Here is a 19105-nt window from a genome sequence, read left to right on the forward strand (position 1 = left end):
CATCAGCGTCAGGCTCACCATGGTGTGCGGGACTGAGCCCCTGTCCTTGGCCTCAAAGCCCTCGGCTCCAAGCCAGCAATTCCCAAGTGTTCAGATGCATCCAGAGTCGAATGCCAACACTTCGAGACCCTGGCTACCGCCCTTCCCTGAGGACTGATTGGGGAACCCCTGCCTGTGTGTCCCACCACTACCCCCCAACAGCAGGCTCTGGCTTGTCAAACACAAACCGTGTCCTGACCCTGGACAACGGATGCTCTGTAGACATGACATTCTTATGTGGGGAGGGGTCCAGATGGTGTGCGTCCAGAGCTCCCCAAACTGCACCCCAAGCCTAATAATTTCTTGGGGCAAGAAATTAGCCATGTATCCAGGGGTGTCTGCTATCTTCAAAGGTGGGAATGGAGGAGACTCGGTAAAACTCTGACCTTCTTAGCTAAGCGTGTAGGTAACAGAGGCCCGAATAAAACACCCAACTCTCAATAGAGCACTTTCGGGCCTTCCACAGATGGGGCCTGAATAATTCGCAGATCCAGGGAGGTGCGTTACTGATCCAACGCTGATGGACGCGCTCTGGCTTCTGGAGCTGTTCCTGGCCGGCTCCTATTTCTGCAGGGGCCCTGGTCCCGCCCTGACGGCTTGTTTTTGGCTCCAGGGATGGAGTCCACCCTCTGAATGACATCCTGGCTCCTTGTTGGAACAGACACATGGCTGCAGCCCACCAGCCCCCTGGCCCAGCACGCCTCCCCATGCCTGGCTCCGCCCACGGACACGGACCAGCCCAGAGGCCCCAGGTTCCACGCTCCCCACCCCTCTCCTGTAAGCCGGGGTCAGCGTCGGGTTAACAACGATACCAGGTCACCCGATGCAACGAAGGAAACTCCGCGAGGAACACAAAGCCATATTTAATTTTTAAAAAAAACAGTAAAAAGATTCATTATTTAAAAAAAAGAAAGTCTTCCTTCTAGTCTCTTGAGAGAGAAAGAAATGAAGACGACGGCAGAAGTGATCAGTGATGTCCTACCTACGTGATCCCCCCTCAGGGCCGAACACCCTCCCCGCTGGTTGCGGTCGTCAGATCCAGTGGGATCCTGGAGCCGGGCCGGCGGCGAGGCCGGGGCTGGCGGGCTGACCCCGGGGGCCGCGGCTGGAGTGACCTTCCTCACAGCCAGGAAGCTGGGCGCACATTCCGACGGCTTCTTTGGCGCCCACGGTGGGTTCTGGGACTCCCTCTCAGGTCCGGCCCCTTCTCCATTCCTGTCCTGCCGGCCACCGCCGTCAACACTCCCCGAAGGACGCCCAGGTCTGCTTCCAGCTGGGGGGGCCGGGACTGTCTGCCCACCCGGCGTCCTCACCGCCCTGCCGGAAGCTGACAGTGAAGGGAAGGCTACCTCACACCCTGCCTGTGTCTTCCTAAGATTCCTTTTAAAATACGAATCACACAAAGCTCTCTATGTCTGATGGCCAGTTTCGGATTTTAAAATTGCTTTAACATAAAAATATTTTTTTTTCCAAAAATACTCGGGGCTTTCTCTTATAAGTCACTTTTTTTTTTCTCCTGTAAAAAGTCCCCCTGCCCTGCCTTCTTCCATAAAGCACTTAGGATGTGCCTGAAAGTGCCTTTGAGACCTAAGCTGGGAAGAAACTCAGAAAGGGGCGGGGAGAGCTGGGGGGAAGAAACTCAGAAAGGGGCGGGGAGAGCTGGGGGGGGAAGAAACTCAGAAAGGGGCGGGAAGAGCTGGGGGGAAGAAACTCAGAAAGGGGCGGGGAGAGCTGGGGGGAAGAAACTCAGAAAGGGGCGGGGAGAACTGGGGGGAAGAAACTCAGAAAGGGGCGGGGAGAGCTGGGGGGAAGAAACTCAGAAAGGGGCGGGGAGAACTGGGGGGAAGAAACTCAGAAAGGGGCGGGGAGAGCTGGGGGGGGAAGAAACTCAGAAAGGGGCGGGAAGAGCTGGGGGGAAGAAACTCAGAAAGGGGCGGGAAGAGCTGGGGGGAAGATACTCAGAAAGGGGCGGGGAGAGCTGGGGGGAAGAAACTCAGAAAGGGGCGGGGAGAGCTGGGGGGAAGAAACTCAGAAAGGGGCGGGGAGAGCTGGGGGGGGAAGAAACTCAGAAAGGGGCGGGGAGAGCTGGGGGGGGAAGAAACTCAGAAAGGGGCGGGGAGAGCTGGGGGGAAGAAACTCAGAAAGGGGCGGGAAGAGCTGGGGGGAAGAAACTCAGAAAGGGGCGGGGAGAGCTGGGGGGAAGAAACTCAGAAAGGGGCGGGGAGAGGGGAGGAGAGGGAGAGGGAACACCATCTGCCAGAGACTCCGTCATCACGTCCGAGTCTGGTCCATAAGGCTGTGTCCACCAAGTGCGTGCTGCCCACCAACACCACAAAGGAAGGAAGGAAGGAAGGAAGGACAGAGGGGAGGGGGCCAGTGACAACAGGAAAGACGCCACAAACCCAAAACTGTTTCCACCTCAGACAGAAGGGCCCTGGACGACAGGATTCCAGCAGATAGAAAAAGCACGGGACAAAGATTGTAGAAAATACAAAGTGTTGGGGTTACAAAGTCGCCCAAGTCATTGGTACAAACTGGTCTTTGAACATCCTTGTGAGAGTAACTGTAGTGTCCAAACTGTTAGGAAAAAACGAAACAACCCACCACGTGGAGTGGTTTTTCTCCCCCCCTTTGGTTTCTCACAGCGTCTTTCCTTCTGTTTCTTTTTGGCACAGCTTTTTTCCTTCTTCGTCTCCTCTCAGCCCTCAGAGCCTGCTCTGGACAGGGTCCCACCCACGCACCGTCTAGCTGCTGGCTTCCCACTTCCCACATTCCAGGTGGGAGCCATTCTTCCCCCTCTGATGGGACTGTGGGTATGCTTTTTGTTTTAAACTTCTTGATGAAGATTACAAAAAAATAGAGACTCCTGTGGCCAGGGATGAGCTGATTGCAAAGTACACTCTAACGTCAAGTTCGCACAGTTTCGGAGCTGACAGAGTTGTGTCTGGAGAGTGCTCCAACCCCACACGTTCACTGCTGGTCCACTAGGGTTCTTTTCCTATAGTATTTTGTGTTTACTTTCGTAGATCTAAAACACACACCTGGAAGGAAAGAGGAGGTGCCGGTTATCTTGAGAGACAACCCAGGAGGCCTTCAGAGAAGAGGACGGCCCACGGCCCACCACCCACTTTTTGTAAATAGACTTCCACTGGCACAGAGTCATGAGGGTTCAGAGAAACTCTAAACGACAGGCTAATAACATCTGAGCATCTGACCAGTCAACCCCTGCAAACAGCCTAGAGGGAAGTAGCCAGGTCCAGGGCAGCACCAGGAAGGAGATCGGGGGGGAGGGCGCAGCCCTTGGTGGGGGTCACAGACCAGACACCCACGTAGGGGCTCAGGCCTGAGCACCACTAGGGGGCCAGGCGGGCACTTGGCCAGCCACCCCCTGCCCTCTGCCCCACAGCGTGGGTCAATTTCAAGTGCAGGTGGGAACCAAAAAGCTAGACATCCCAGAAGCTGAAACTGGGCCCCATGGAGTGGAAGGTGGGAGCTGTAACACCAGAGGCCCAGGCTGGAGTCAAGATGGGAGCAGGCTTCTGAGTCTTGGCCCCTGTGTATCTGGGCCCTGTCATCTCTGCTGTGGGGGCGTCCTAGGCAAAGGAGAGGTTCAGCAGCATCCTAGACTCCACCCAGCAGACACCAGGAGCACCCCCACAAAGCAGGGACAGCCACAATGCGCCCCGGCGGGGAAAGTCAGCACGGGAAAGCCACCATCTCACTGAGAAAATCACTGAGAGTGAGGAAGAGACAGTTGCTCTCTGATGCGGTGCCAACCGGGCAGGATCCAGCCAGAAGTCTCCTTCACCCGACACACATCCAGTGAGAGACAGCTGTGTCCTTGGAGACTCACCCCACCCCTGGGAAGCCCAGCCAGTACCAAGAGCCTGGAGCTTCCAGCCCCTCCTCCCTCACGCCCTCCATGCCGTGGCAAACCACAGGTGCTGCTTACAGAGCCGTCAGACGCGCTGCTGCCCACTTTGTCCCCTCGGGCGTTCCAGCACACCTCGAAGATGCCGCCAGTGCCTCGGTAGCTGTGGACGAGACTCCCACTCTGCAAAGCAAAGCTGTGGTCACTCACGGTGCCAGGGGCACCAAGGACGTGGACGTGGTCCCCCCGTGCATTACCGCAAACATCCTCAAACTCAGAGAAGCTAAGAGTATTTTCAGGAAACGCTCGGTGGCTGTAGAAATGCATCTCACAGACTCGCTACACGGGCAGCGTAGGTGACCTACGGCTGCCCATGGAATCGGCCTCGACATTTTGGCTGGCATCACACTGCCTTCCACGGGTCACCGCAGCCACGGCCGGATGGTGGCAGGGAGACCGAGGCAGCTGGAGAGGAGCAATCTGCCTGTTACGCACTTTGGCACATTTAGAAAAGCCGTCGTGTCACTGAGGATTAAAGGGAGCCTCAACATGCCTCAAGGGTTTTGTGATTCGTAGGAAGAGGGGTTAAGGGACCTGATGAGCTGCCGACAGCAGGCAGGGCTGGACCGATGATGTCATTTTACAAGTGCACCCACCGCTGTTTCAGCAAGGGTTCAGACCAGAGGCTTCCACACGTCATTCCTGTGATGGGTGTTTTCCGGGGCCTATCCAGGGCCGTGAGGCTCTGCTCGGCGCCAGCCGGGTCCCACCTGAGGGCCACTATCGCCTCTGGTTGGCCGACAAGACAAGACTCGTGGGAGGCAGCTCCCGGGAAGCCTGAGGTCCCCGTGGACCGCCCCCGGCCCCACGCGTTTGTGCAGCTCAGGTACCACCTCCCCCAGCCACCAGTGGGTGCAGACTGAGAGTCAGCCAGGCAAAAGGGAATCGGGAAGCTGGGTGCAGGTGAGAGAGAGGCAGGGGGGCTGTTCAGTCCACCCCAAGGTCACACGGAGTGGACCACTGCTGCTGGCCACGACCCCACACGACCATCGCTGCCCCACCTGCAGGAGAAGCGTGAGCTCAGCGTCCAGAGGAGCACTTTATGCTCCTCCAGGCCTGCTCATTCCCACTGTTCATGCTCCCAGTTCCCTCACCCTGAGGTGTGGCTAGAGACAACCACAGGGGCTTAGTGTCCTCAGATACCATCTCTTTCTCCTGTGACAGGACGACCCCACAGTGACACTCCTGTGCTACCCAAACCTAGACTGTTTCCCTGGGACAGGCTGAAATGGCTCGACCACCCCCCACAAATGGTCTTCACATTCCTCAACGTGCTCAAAGGGGCAGCTCCAGGAGTCGTGTGGAGCAGAGGAGGTCAGGGGCCAGTGCACCCCCCACGGCGGGACCCTCACCCTGACCTGAGTGCCCACAGGGCAGCATCTCCACTGAGATGACTGTGTTACAATTTTCCGAGCTCAATGCTCACGTCAAAGAGGAGGTGGCAGGGGAAAGTTTCCTGCCAAGGACTCAGAAAAAGTACCCGAACTGGGTGGGTGTGCCTGGAGGGGAGCCTCCCCCACCAAGGGGCACAGGGCAGAAGGCACTTGGCCTGGGGTCCCCCTGCAGAGGACCGTCTGAGGCAACGCACTCCTCAGCACCGACGCCCCAGGCGCGACTCCTAGCCCGGGTCACCGAACACACGACTCTCCAGGCGGTCCTTTGGGGAAGGGCTGGGCCACGGGGGTCGGGGATTACCTGAGTGTTCCAGATGTGCACACACTTGTCAAAGGAGCCGCTGGCCAGGTACTTCCCATCGGGGCTAAAAGCTACACTATAGACTGGTTCCTGGTGTTTGGTGAGCGTGTGGATGCAAACGCCCCGCTCCACGTCCCACAGCCAAACCGTGGAGTCAAACGAAGCACTGGGGAGACGGGAGCGGAAAGTCAGCAGGACACGCGCGGGTCCCCGGCCATCTCCCTCGATGCCTCACAGACACCGTGGGTGGGCATTCCTCCCAGCCTTCCCGTTTCAGGAGACAGTAAGTACACCCCGACTCTTCTAAAACGTGACGTGGCTATGCTGAAAACCAAGCCGCAGTCACAAAACAAAGCTTTTCTTTTTGTGGTGCCATTAATTAGGGAAACAAATTGATCCTCACGCTCACTGGTTTCTGCATTTTTCTGAGATACGAATGGGAAACACTTCTGCATTCACTACATTTTCTAAAATGCTCCCACAACTTAAAACACCACCTCTATTGCTGCCAATTAAAATAATGCTTGGGAAAATAGCAAACTGAGTGAATGAGCATTTTAATCCCCTGGGAATTAAAGTTCAATTGCATCCAAATAAACAATCACTCTCCTGGGAGTTGCAAATTTTAGTTATTTCCAAACATAAGAGCACAGTACACACCACAAAGCTGCTTTCTCTGGCACTGCGGTTCAAAAACACCTTCCAAGTCATCAAAAAAACCACAAATGCCTACAGTGTGTCCCATCTCCTAGACATTTAGGTGGATTTTAGGACAACTACATGAAATAAAGAGTACCGGTCTTTGTGTTTCTCTGGATCAGCGTCTCAGCTGATGCAGGAATTCCCTTCGGTGTTTTCTAAGAGAGGGCCTTGCGTCGGACGCTCTCAGCCAAGAGTCCTTGCTGCCCGGCGAGGCCGCCCCCTCCCCCACAGGGGCTGCCCGGCCCAGCCGGAGCTATGTGCGAGGACCCTGCCACCTGCCACCCCCTCCCCGGTCCCGTTGTCTGCATCCACACAGAGCAACCACACTGCTGTTTCCTGGCAGGGAAACATTGTCCCAAGTCGCGCCTTTCCCAGGCTCAACAAGCACCCACATTTCATTGGACCCTGCTCTCCAGACCCCTGGGTATCCTGGTATTCAGTCTCAGAATCTCTTTGGCTTGTTTTTCTAAGTGTTCTTATTAAAATACGGTACTGAGAGTGCAACTGTGTATCCTGAACGGGGCCCGATGAGCACTGGGACCTGCAGTTCTGGGGACCGCAGCCTGAGTGATGTGGTCTTGGGGAGGCCACTGTGGTCACAAAACCACTCTTCCCAATCCCAGCCTCTGACTGACCAGCTGCCCCACACCCTCCAGTGCTGGTGTCTTGGGGGCTCACTACATACACGGGTAGGTCAGACCTGGCTGGGGCTGGGGGGCCCCACCACTGCTCAAAATTCTGGCCACCTGCAGGCAGCTCTGAGTCGAACCCAATAAACCAAGCCCAAGGTCCAGGCTGAACTGCTTCCTCCCTCTGTTGCAATAAACACCTTCACCGAAGCAAAGTGCTGGGACCCGGGTGACATGGCCGATTCCTCCTGCCTGCCTCGTGGTTAAGACCGTCCTTACCTCGAGTCAGGCATCAAGGGACAACTCACAGCTCGTGGGCCCTTCCAAGAGTGCGGTACCTCTCCACTGGGTTTGGAAGGGTGTAAACACATTTGCAAGACACCTGGGCAAAGTTTTCCATTCTCTTTGGCTGTGAGTGACTTGCTGGCTCAGCCGTGGTGAGCAAGGCTGCTTTCAGGGAGCGAGGCTGGTCTGAGGGCCGTCTTCCTCTTACCTCGCTAGCTTGATGCTGGAGTTTGGGTTGCTGGTGGCTGGCCTGGTGGGACTCCACTTTATGGTGTAGATCTCTTTGCTGTGAGCTTGAAGGTCGTGGACACACGCATCCTGCTTCATACTCCAGATCTAGAGAAGGCATCGGGAAAAGTGTGAGCAAAGGCTGTTTCTCCAGCTGGCGGTGGTTCCACATCACTCCTTGAGCCCTCACTAGTGTCTGGCCCTTGGGAAGCTCACGGCACCGTGAGGTGTGCAGCTGGCTAACTGGCAGGCGCTGCCCGGGAGAGGGGCCGCTGAACACTAGGGGTGCCCGTGAGGAAGGCCACGGGAGGGAAAAGACCCAGCAGGACCCGCCACGGGTAGGCTGGAGTTCCCTGCATGACAGCAACATCGAGTTTGCAACGGGGCAAGTGACAGAGGCGGGGAGAATGCTCACATGGAACCGCCAGCTGCAGAACCAGGGAATGTAAAAACATCACTGAGTACAGGGGGCAGTCCAGGATCAGAAGGCTTTACCTTTAATGTCATGTCATCAGAGCAGGACGCTAGCAACATTCCAGAAGGATCCCATTTGATGGCATTGACTTCATTCTGAAAGAGAGCACAGGGTTTTAAAAAGAAATAAGGGCCCAGGAGCAGTAACACAGCCTTCCAGCAGGGGGCAGGCGCGCACAGTCCTCTCTGCAGAAAGCCGACCTGCATTTGCCCCGGACACCAAGGAATACAGGCAGACCTATGCGTACTCTCCTCTTCCTCAGTCCGTGTTCCTCACCTCCACAAAACGCACAGCCATGTGCCCACCCGACCAGCCACCCACATCTCCAGTTCTCAAAGGAAAAGAATCACAACTAGGAAGGAAGCCAACTGAATTGACATGGTAAGGGCAGCACAGAAAACCAGGAAGACCACAATCACTGTAATACTGACTTGGAAAGTCATTTTCTTACAAACTTTTTTTACCACGGCTCCCACGTCCATCTAAGTTCTTTTGGTCCTGAGGGGAGGGGAGGAAATGCACAGAGACAAGGTGTCCAATGGCCAGAGTGGTAACCCAGGCCCAAGGCGACGTGACCTAAACCCACAAACGCAGACCAGCAGAGGTGTACGTACAAGGGAAGTCAGATTGAGAGGTTGTTAGGGATTCACAGGGAGGAGGAACCATCCTGTGGGGCCGGAATCCTGAGCAAACAGCCAAGGAAATGCAACATTGCCACTCAGTGCCCATGGAAAGTTCTAGCAGGCAGGTGCTGTGTGCAGCAGGGCGGAAAGGAAGGAGGCTGCAGGAGCCTTCCAGTTCTGGGTGTCAGGGGATCCCGAGGCTGAATCCTGGAGGCTGGACGCCAACAGACCCCAGAGGTGAGGGAGAGGGGACACAGTTAGGCAGTTAGGAAGAAGCTCCCTGCAGTAGAGTGAGGTGGGGAGGGCGTGCCTGGTAAGGCGAGCAGGGACAGGCGGCGGGGGCGCAGCGGGGGCTCAGCCCCTATTCCCAGCAGGGGACTGTGTAGCCCCCTCCAGTCCCCGCGTGCCTGCTGCCCTGGCCTAACAATGAACTCATTTCAGGCTCGTAATTCATTTCCCAGTTAGCCTCACACCCCTCAGTGCTCTGGCATGGAGGATAAACCGCACGGTCACGCTGCTCACTGAGGACACTGTGGTCTGAAGGCTGCGAGACGGGAGGGACGGGGCTGCGTCTGTGTTCCACGTGGTACCAGTGGGGGTGGCCCGGGAAAAAGGGAGGGATTGAAGCTTAAAGCACAAGGAGCAGGCCCAGGGTGAGCCGGGGGAGGGCGAGTGGGGCTGACCGCAGTGTGTGCACACAGGAGAGTGGAGGAAGGACAGGCCCCACACGAAGCCAGAGTCTGGTGAGAGGTGTGACCCAGGGGCAGGCTCACACAGGACAACGGCTGCTCGGGTGGCTCTGACCATAACCGATGAGAGCAGAACTTGAGGGTGGGTCCCTGCTGACTGTCCCTGGGCAGAACCTGAGGGTGGGTCCCCACGGGCCTGTCCCCACTGACTGTCCCTGGGCAGAACCTGAAGCTTGGTCCCTGAGGGCCTAGGAAGGGGGCCGGTCCCCGCTGACTGTCCCTGGGCTACTCACCTTCAGCTCTCCAGGGGGAAAAGGAATCCTTCCTGAGAGTGGACTCTCCCCTCCCTCCCTCCCTCCCTCTGCCCTCCAAGCCACAATTCCCAGAAAGCATCCAGGAACAGCTCATAGGGCCTCGGGAGGAAGGAGGCTCTCTTCCTTTAGCGCCTGTCTTGTGCAGAATGATGGCTTCAGTCAGACCCAGCTGAAGAGCCCAGTGGTTTTTTCTGCAATCAAGTCCCAGTGGGGCAGCTGAAGAGTCACAAGACCTCCTCTTAAGAGCTCGGGGAGAGTCTTGGATTAGAGGAGAAATAAGTTTAGCTCAGAAAAGTAAAGAGGAGGATCAGGTGGTGGCCATAGTGAGGTGTTAAGAGCACAACGGGCCCCTGTGCTCTGAAAGAGCCTTCTTATCGAAGCAGGGACCTGCAGGGACAGAAGCTGCAGAAAAGTGGGTACTAAGGAAAAAGGCAAGTGCCAAGGACAACGTGATTGATGTCAGTGAAGTTAGGGGCAAGGGATGCTGTGAGAGTCAAAGGTAGGGGAGCATCGCAGGTGTGAGGTGCTCAAAGCCAGCACGTCTTCCAGGCGGGCCGAGTAGTGGCGTGGACACTAGAGAGATCTGCTGGGGAAAGGCTGTGAAGAGCCTCATGTGTTATGCTCAAGAATTTGATGATCTATCCAAAGAGAACAAACACTAATTTGAAAAGACACATGCACCCCAACGCTTACAGCAGCACTATTTACAAGAGCCAAGATATGGAAGCAACCTAAGTGCCCACTGACAGATGACTGGCTAAAGAAGATGTGGTATGTTTATACAATGGAATACTACTTAGCCATAAAAAAGAATGAAACAATGCCATTTGCAACAGCATGGATAGACCTAAAGATGATCATACTAAGTGAAGTCATAGACAAATATCACACGATATCACTTTTATGTGGAATCTAACAAAGACAACAGACTAGCGAATGTAACAAAATAGAAGCAGACTCACAGATACAGAGAAGAGACTAGTGGTGACCAGTGGGGAGAGAGACAGGGGGAGGGGCAAGAAAAGGGGAGGGGATTAAGAGGTACAAACTACCATGTATAAAGCAAACAAGCTACGAGGATATATCGTACAGCAACAGGAATATAGCCAGTATTTAATAACTATAAATGAAGTATAACCTTGAAAAGGTATGAATCACTATGTTGTACATCTAAAATTTATATAACACTGTACATCAAGTATACCTCAATAAAAAGTTAAAAAAAAAAGAATTCAGCGAGAAGTCAGCTGGCGTCTGAGCTTCTTGGATTGAATGTTGGTATTTTCCACCAAATTTAGGAAAGTTTGGCTATCACTATTTCAAATTTTTGTTTCATTCTTTTTTCTTCTCTCTCCGCTGCACATATACGGTAGAGTGCTTCATATTGTCCTACAGGTCATTAAGCTTCCAACCGTTTGTTCAATCTTGTACCAGTTCTTCAGATACATTATACCTCTTAGTTCTGAGATTTCCATTTGACTGTTTAAGAACATAATTTTGCTTTCTCTGCTGCCATTCTGCATCTGTCCACTCATTATGAGCAGGCTCTCCTTTATATCCTCAAACAATTTTATAATAGCTCCTTTAAAGCCTTTCCTGCAAAACCCAACATCTACCTCATTTCAGGTCATTTTTTCCCCTACCGCCTGTCCAGTTGGATAACTGGGTTAAGCCAACCACCTGAGAGCTGCAACAGCCTACAGAGCAAAGGGCTGCAGAACTGGTCTGCGGTCACAGTATCTTCTAATCCTAGGCACAGAGTACCCGGCTCCCACCTCCCAGCACATTCTCATGAACGTGAGCCCCAAAATCCGAACTTGCACTTACTGTGTGTCCTTGGAAGGTTTTGACTGGGCGGTCACAGCCGAGTCTGCAGACGTGAATACACATGTCTGTGCTACAGGAGGCAAAGGTAGTGTTGTTCTGCCAGTCGACATCAAGAGCAGGGGCTGTGAAGCAGAAAAGGGAGCGGGGGTGGGGGTGGGGGGGGCGACATCTGCATTTACCAGTGGTGCACAGAGGCCAGCTGACTGAGAAGAAGTTAACAGCACAGTCAAGACACTCATCTACTGATGTGATAAACACAGCCTCCAGCCTTCACAGACCTGTCCTATACGTTTGACGGGATGACCAGACACCTCCAGAGAGAGACCCTGTGACACTTCATGTGCCCTGGACACAGAGTCTCGTGCTCCCCTGACACAGGGCAGACACGGTAGGGGAAAGGCACACTGCCTGCCCTGCCCCTGTACTGTGCTGCTCCGGGGAGCACCACTGTGGTGGGCTGACTCCAATTGTTTTAGGTACGGAGGAGAGAAAGGGGAGGAAAACGACTCCACATCCTGTGTGTAAGACATCCCCACTGAAAAGATCTCCCACAACACGTGAATGCATCCACTGACAGTTGACAAGAAGCACCCCCACCTTTAGGGGACACAGGTGGCCTTGTGATGAACACTGTCTCTGCCTACATTTCTCAGGGGCTGGTGGCTCCAAGACCTCTGTTGAGGGTTTGGGAGACAGGGACAGCCCTTTTCCTTTCTCCCAAACTCCCAGGAGACCACGCTGCATCCTTGTTCTCTGCAGACACCTGACTGCTTGTAAGGAAAGAGAGGGTTCCCCATCAGCTGTCAAGCCCTAACCTTGTCTCCGTGTGTTTCTTCAAGGAAGTCAGCGCTGGATTGGGAGAAACTCACTTAGGATGTGCTAAGTCGTGTTGCCCCTTCTCATCCTGGGTCTTTAAACAAGAAGTGCGTGCCTGCACACACGACCGCCTCCCACCACTGCAGGGACAGACCCTGTTAGCTTCCACGGCCCGCTGCCCCGTCCCCACAGAGGTTGTGGGTGGGGGGGTCTGGCCCAGAGGCAGCACTGGCTTCTTCAACAACCCAAGGCACCTCTTCTTGTTTCATCTTCACAGCCCCACGGTTCCCGCCACATTCCCCACGTGTGTCCAGTGGAACCAAGGAACTGGGTCCCAGGAGCCAGGGAGCCAAGCCCGCAGCTGCTCTTGTGCACAACGCTGCACGAGCCAAGTCATGAACTCCGTGGCCAGCCTCTGCCTTCATGCATGCAGTTCGCACACCTGCAAGAGCGACAGCCTGGAGGGGACAGTGACCAGCACCCGGCCGTAAAAACTATCTTCTGCTGCAGCTTTGTAATCTGGATAGCGGACGCTGTGTACTCAGGTGGCTGGCCCCATTCTGAGTCGCTCCTGCTGCTAAGACCCAGGGCCTCCAACCCCCAAATGTGAGCTCACCATTCAGTGTGAGTGAGCGACACGTAACAGGGCTAAGTTAACCCTGGGCGGGGCGGGGCAGGGTGGGGTGGGGCGGGGTGTGTGTCCGTGTGCCCTCGCTGCCTACATGGCCAGTCAGGTTCAAGAGTCAGCAACCATTCCGAGCATAGCCAAACTTTACTTTGCTCTTTAAAAAAGAAATAAACTTTTAGTTGTGAAATGCTTACAGAATCACAGGAAGCTGTAAAGACATTACAGAGGCCCCACACGTACCCTCCAACCAGCGGCTGCAGTTTCTGGCCCCGCCGCACAACACACAAGCCCGGAAGCTGCTGGGGTGGGACGTGCGTGCAGTGGCTGTGCCAGCCATGTGCTCACACGGGCAGATGTGTGTAACTACCGCCAAAGCCAAGACCCAGAACCGGGCTCCACCACCTCCAAAACCTCCCGTGTGCTGCTTTACCGTCACACCACCCCTTCCTTGAACATCCGCTCCTAAACCCTGGCTCCACTGATCTGTTCTTCATATCTAAAATTCTGGGCGTGGGGGGGTAGCTCAGGGGTAGAGGGCATGCTTAGCATGCATTCAATCCCCACGCCCTCCATTAACCGCTCCCTCCAAAATTACATCATTTCCAGAATGTTATAGAAATGGCACTGTCCAGCACTTGACCTTTGGGGATGGCCTTTCCTAATGAAGCAGACAGCCCTCTCGATGGTCTACAGATAGTCTGCTCCTTCTCCCTGCTGAGTGCTGTTCCACCACTAGCTCTGAGCTCACGCCTCCAGGAATGAGGTGCACCCACCAGGCCGGCGTGGGGAACACCTGACGGGCAATTTCTCTGATCAGCCCCATGAGTGCTAAGGAAAGGTGCCCCTCTTGCAGTCTGCATCTCACCCGGAAACACAGCACCCTTCCTTTTTTCCAGCTTGAACAATCCGCAGGCCACCACTTCACACTTGTAAGAAAGAGCACGTGACACACGGACTTCCTGACCCAGTGGTGGGACACGCTGCCTTGTGGGTTAGCTACAGGGGAGGAGCTCTCAGTACAGAAGAAAACGTGTCTGTGGCATGGAAGGCCCTCCTCTGGACCTTGGGAATGCTCCGGGGAATACTGTATTCTGTCAAATGACTTAGAAATTAATTCTGAAGATAAAACTGTTAGAGGAACCTTACGGATGCTTATCTGGGGCACATTATTCTCTGAAAAATAGAAGCCAGAGCTTCCTGCGTTACAGGCATTCCCCCCATTGCGTGGGTCAGCACATCTGATGTTCTGGGCTCTGACCCGGTCACGGCAGCCTTCGTGACAACAAAGGTAGGATGGTCTTGGCATTTACGGCAAATGCAACAGGCAGGCAGACCCACTTGCTGTGCTTTGTACAGTCGACAGTGTAGCTGCATGGCGTGGAGATGACACAGATCAAAACACACAGGCTGGGTCTCCAGGGGCTGGGAAAGTGGGGCTGGAGGGGGACTTCCTACGGGTGAAGGGTGACACGTATGTTCTGGAACTGGACAGCGGGGACAGCTGTGCACAATGTGAATGCTGGTGTATTCTGTCCACCCTGAACACACGCACGCACACGCACAGATGCTGGGGTGTCAAGGTGGCAGCGTATGTTGTATAATATCTCTAGCAACTGCCACATCATCCATGCTGTCAGAGAGCAGGACCCACAACAAAATTCCCCGCAGCCCCCACAGGTGTGTCTGGCGTGGTCCCCAAGCTCAGAGGACTGCGTGGAAGAGACGGGCTGCCTCTCCAGAGCAGCAGGCTGTAAACCGGCACCTCCCGGGTCTGCCCGGATCAGAAGGACCGTGTGCAGCAACAGACGCTGGTGCGCATGTGTCTGTCACAGTCCTGTGAAGGCCTCGTCGGGACTCTCCCTCAGTCTGCTCCCTGCAGGACCCACGTCCCCCACTTGCAGCCCTCCCTGGGCTCCGAGGTGGGCTGTACTGCCTGGGCCGTCCTCGGGGCCAGCCCTCCCTCCGTTCAGACATCCCCAGGCCCCGGGAAGTGCCCGTCAGGGAAGAGCCTCTGACCCCCTCCTCAACGTCACCCCAGAGACACCTGACCCAGCAGTAACGTGCACCCCGTCCGTCTGCCTGGTAACTCCCTCTAAACGGGGCAGGCGCCTCCTGCGGACGAAAGAGGCCTCTATTCCCTTCTGTCCACTTGAAGCCAGTTTCTTCTGTCAGTCTCTGAATTCTGGGGTGCTTTCTCTCTCTGAAGTCCAGAGGTCACATCTAACGATCAGATTGAATCAGGAGGTGGGAATCAGGGAACCCGGACTCTCTCGACCGTGGGCTCCGTGGGGCCTGGTGCTGCCCCAACACAGGGAGACGTGGTTCGGTCAAGAACAGTGGAGCAAAGACCCCCGCAGGCCTGACACTGCTCCCCATAGGAAGGCCTGGCGGCAAGGCTGGCCTTGGCCGGACTCTGGGAATTTGGATTTCCAGAGGGGTCCTGGCATCCTGTAACTAGTAACGGCGGCTTCTGTGCCTTAACTGTCTATGCAGACAACATCCGTGGTTGACGCTGAACCCTCATGCTCCTCCCGGCAGTCTGGAATGCGGGTGCATGCCGGGCATGGGGGCCTATGGGGCCTCCCCGGTAGACGACCCTTCATGCATGTCACCGCAGCTGGCTTCTGGGAGGATGTGGCACATCCTCTGTGACCCCACCAGAAGAGAACCCTGAAAGCTCTGGATTCACCTCATGCCTTCTCCCCCTGCTGATTGTGCTTTGCATTCTTTCGCTGTAATAAATCTGAGCTGTGAATTTGACCGCATGCTGAGTCCTGGGGGTCCTCCAGTGAATTGCTGAGTCTCGGTATGGTCTCAGGGACTCCCACCCAACACAGCGTCCTTGGGGGCAGCAGCTGAAAGCAGCCCACGCTGGTTCTGGACTTGGTTCACTGCGTGCTTATAAACGTTTGAGCCTTCGAGAGTTGAGGGCACCAGGATGTCACAGATCTCAAGAGCAATGCTTCCCACGAGATGGGTTTCCTCCCTGACAGCTGGATTCCGTGATGCCTTCCTCCAAGCATTCATGATCACTTTAAGGGACATTTCCTAGGACTCTGAATTATTTTTTAATTACAAAAAATTTATAGAAATACTCACCGGAATGAATTGGAAACTGCTGTTTGGCCTCTCCTGTGTGGGCATCCCAAATTATTGTTGTCTGTGCTCCACAAAAAAAAAAAGAAAAAGAAAAAGAAAAAAAAAAGTTAGTAATTAGTCTTCTCACAAAGGTTTCTCTAGAAAAATTTATCAGAGAAGAGCAGGCAGTGGGCCCCTCTTCCTTTTAAACCAGCACTGTCCAAAAAACAGCACGTGAGCCACACAGGAAATTTAGAACTGTATAGTAGCCACACCAAAAAAAGAGAAAAGAAACTAGTAAAGCCAACTTCAACAATACAGTTAACTTCACTTCAACACAGCCAGAATACTGTCATTCTAACATGAAATCAGCACATACACGTCAGTGACGTAGTTCGCACTCCCTTCTTCATCCATGCCTTTGGAATCCAGGGTGTGCTTTACGCTTAACCATCTGGATGGTGGTCACATTTAGGAACTTAGCCACACGCGCTGGTGGTTCCTCCCCCAGACGCAGCAGCTGGAACTGATACTCGGAAAACCACCAGTTTTGTTGGGAACTCTCCCTTATCCCCACACATGAAAAGCTATTGCAAAAACTGTAACAACGCATATCCGAACACCTTTCTGGCACTTTTCCAAATGAAAAGCTGCACAAACAGGTATTTCTGAAAATTCCTCTGACCATCACTCCATGAACTGGGGACACTAGACATAGCAGAGCAACTGGGTTACTGATAGAAGAAACTGGCTTCAAGTGGACAGAAGGGAGCAGATGCCTCTTTTGTCCAGCACTGATTTATTAGTCCGTACATAAGGAGGAAAAAAATGATGTATACGCTGGAAAACGAAGTAAATCATGAATGCTTGATGCTGGGAGACACTCAGGCATGCCTAACAGCCAAAGGCAGCTCTATGAATACCACTGGAATTACGTCTTAATCAAGTGCAATTTTCAACAGAATCGGAACCCTGACACCTCCCTGTCGATGGCATTAAATGAAGGTTTTCCTTTAAAAAGAACTAGTTATATTTTGTATCAACTGCAGAAATTTTCAGAGGAAATACTCAGAGCAGTGAGGATCTGTGAAACTTGGTTCTCTAAGTCTGGGGTCAGCTCTAGACCAATTAACAATTTTTTGTTTGTTTGATGGAGTAGAACTCTTTCCTTAATGGAGCCACCTGCCAACAATTTAGCACAGAAGAGAACATATAAACCTTTTCACGATTCCGATACAATTTCATACACTACATTGACAACTTGTTCAATGTGTTGATGTTTCAGGTTAAACACACGCTGGACAAAAGAAAATATTAATTACACAAAGGTTTCAAGAATCCGAAATACCCTTTAGCCACATTAGGTTAAGCACATACTGAAGGTCAAAGCCAGCATCCCTAAGTTACATTTCCTCCCTGAGAAAATGTTCCTTTCGAGAACATTACTATTCCTGCCGTGGTTGACTAATTACATCAGGGAGTGTCTGACCCAAAGCCTACCAGAATTCTAAATGTACATTTTCACCAACCACCCAGTTCATCACCTGGTAGACTCAAATGATAATCAGGTAGAAAATGCAACACGAATATAAAAAGTAGCCCTGGGGAAGGAAGGAGCTCAGGCTGCGAAGGACTCCCCGGAGGTGTGTGAAAGTTCGAGGGCGGCAGGGACTGGCGCCCAGGGCCCAAGTTCCCAGCCCACCCGGCTCTCTACCAGCGTGTCCCAGGCAAGTCAGTGACGCTCTCTGGGGCTCCACATTCCCCTCTGTGAAAAAGGATGGACCTGCCCCCTATCTTGGGAGCATCGACTGGGCCAACGCATGTGGGAGTGATCACTCGCACAGATGTTTAATAACTCCATCAGCAGTGCTGACGACCGGCCACGTAGAAGACAAAGTTCTGTGTTTGTGCAATATCTGAGTTGTAACATCTCCGGGAAAATTCAACACTGATTCCACGAGAACATTTGGTGTGTCGACCTCAGCAGCTCGGCTTTTGTATGTCAGGTATTAGGCTGCCAAGTTTGAACGCAGGGTTTGTTGGCATAAATGAGAGGAAGAGAAAGAAAGAAGGAGTAATTCAGTGCCCCGGTGGGTAACACTACTTAACTGCAGGGGCAACCAGCTTTCACTGTCAAGGGCCAGGCAGCAGATATTTTAGGCTCCAAGGGCCATACAGTGTCTCTCACCACTAGTACACGCTGTTGTTGAAGTGTGAAAGCTGCCATGGACAGTTCTGAACAAGTGGGTGTGTCTGTGTGCCAATAAAACTTAATTTACCAAAACAAGCCATGGGCTAGTTTTGACCTATGGACCATGGTTTGTCAAATGCAACTATGACTTTTCCAAGACTGTGTCAATGTTTACAGGTCTTGTCTATTATTTTATATGCATTTTTAGAACTTGAATGAACAGACAGTGGCAATTTAATAAGGTTTTAAATTTATACTTAAGTGATTACAAAAATGTAAAACCTTTTGGAGAGCAAATCGAAGTATTCAGGCATGGTTTCTAGTTATAGAGACATAAACTGATGTGAGAACTTATTTTTCCTTCTTCATTTCTTGATAATATTTATTTTCCAAAGCAATGACTTAAGACAGAATTCCTATTGAGCTTTAAGGGTGGCACAACCATTCATGCAATATTCTTTGGGGGCCATGATTCCTGTCTCTTGGCAGCCGAGGAAACAGAAACTGGGACAGGGTGAGACTTGCTGGATTAATTGCTCAGAGCCAGGATGCTATCTACCCCTCCTGAGGTCATCTTGTGCTCTGTCACCCCATAACGGCTTCTAGATGCATCTGGGTGTTGACAGCCACCGGACTTTGCGTCATCACATCCACCAGGCAGCCCCACCAGGAACAAAGCACACTGTACATCTGCTCTGTGGGCCATCGTGGGCAGGACCACTTGCATATGTGTCTACCTGCTCCTGCTCTCAGGGAAACCTGCCGTCTACAGTGGGAAGCAACCGGTCATCAAACAAGGAAACAGAAGCCTGGTGAGAGGAAACGGTGTGTGTTCTCAAAATCACTCGGCAGGGGAAAGTTTACAACCCATGCAGGCGGGCTTCTTCAAACCCTGGATAAATGCAGCTTGGGGATTTCTTCTATCACTGAACTAAACCTCAAAATAAAAGGGAGA

The 19105-nt window shown here is 53.3% G+C and overlaps 1 pseudogene; it reads right to left on the reverse strand.

Annotated features, from left to right (window-relative positions):
• Positions 1–2264: 2264 nt before the first annotated feature.
• The window catches only part of LOC135320347 (F-box-like/WD repeat-containing protein TBL1X), a 28712-nt pseudogene continuing 11871 nt past the window's right edge, over positions 2265–19105 (reverse strand).

The sequence above is a fragment of the Camelus dromedarius genome, chromosome Y (assembly GCF_036321535.1).
Source record: "Camelus dromedarius isolate mCamDro1 chromosome Y, mCamDro1.pat, whole genome shotgun sequence".
NCBI classification, from domain to species: Eukaryota; Metazoa; Chordata; class Mammalia; order Artiodactyla; family Camelidae; genus Camelus; species Camelus dromedarius.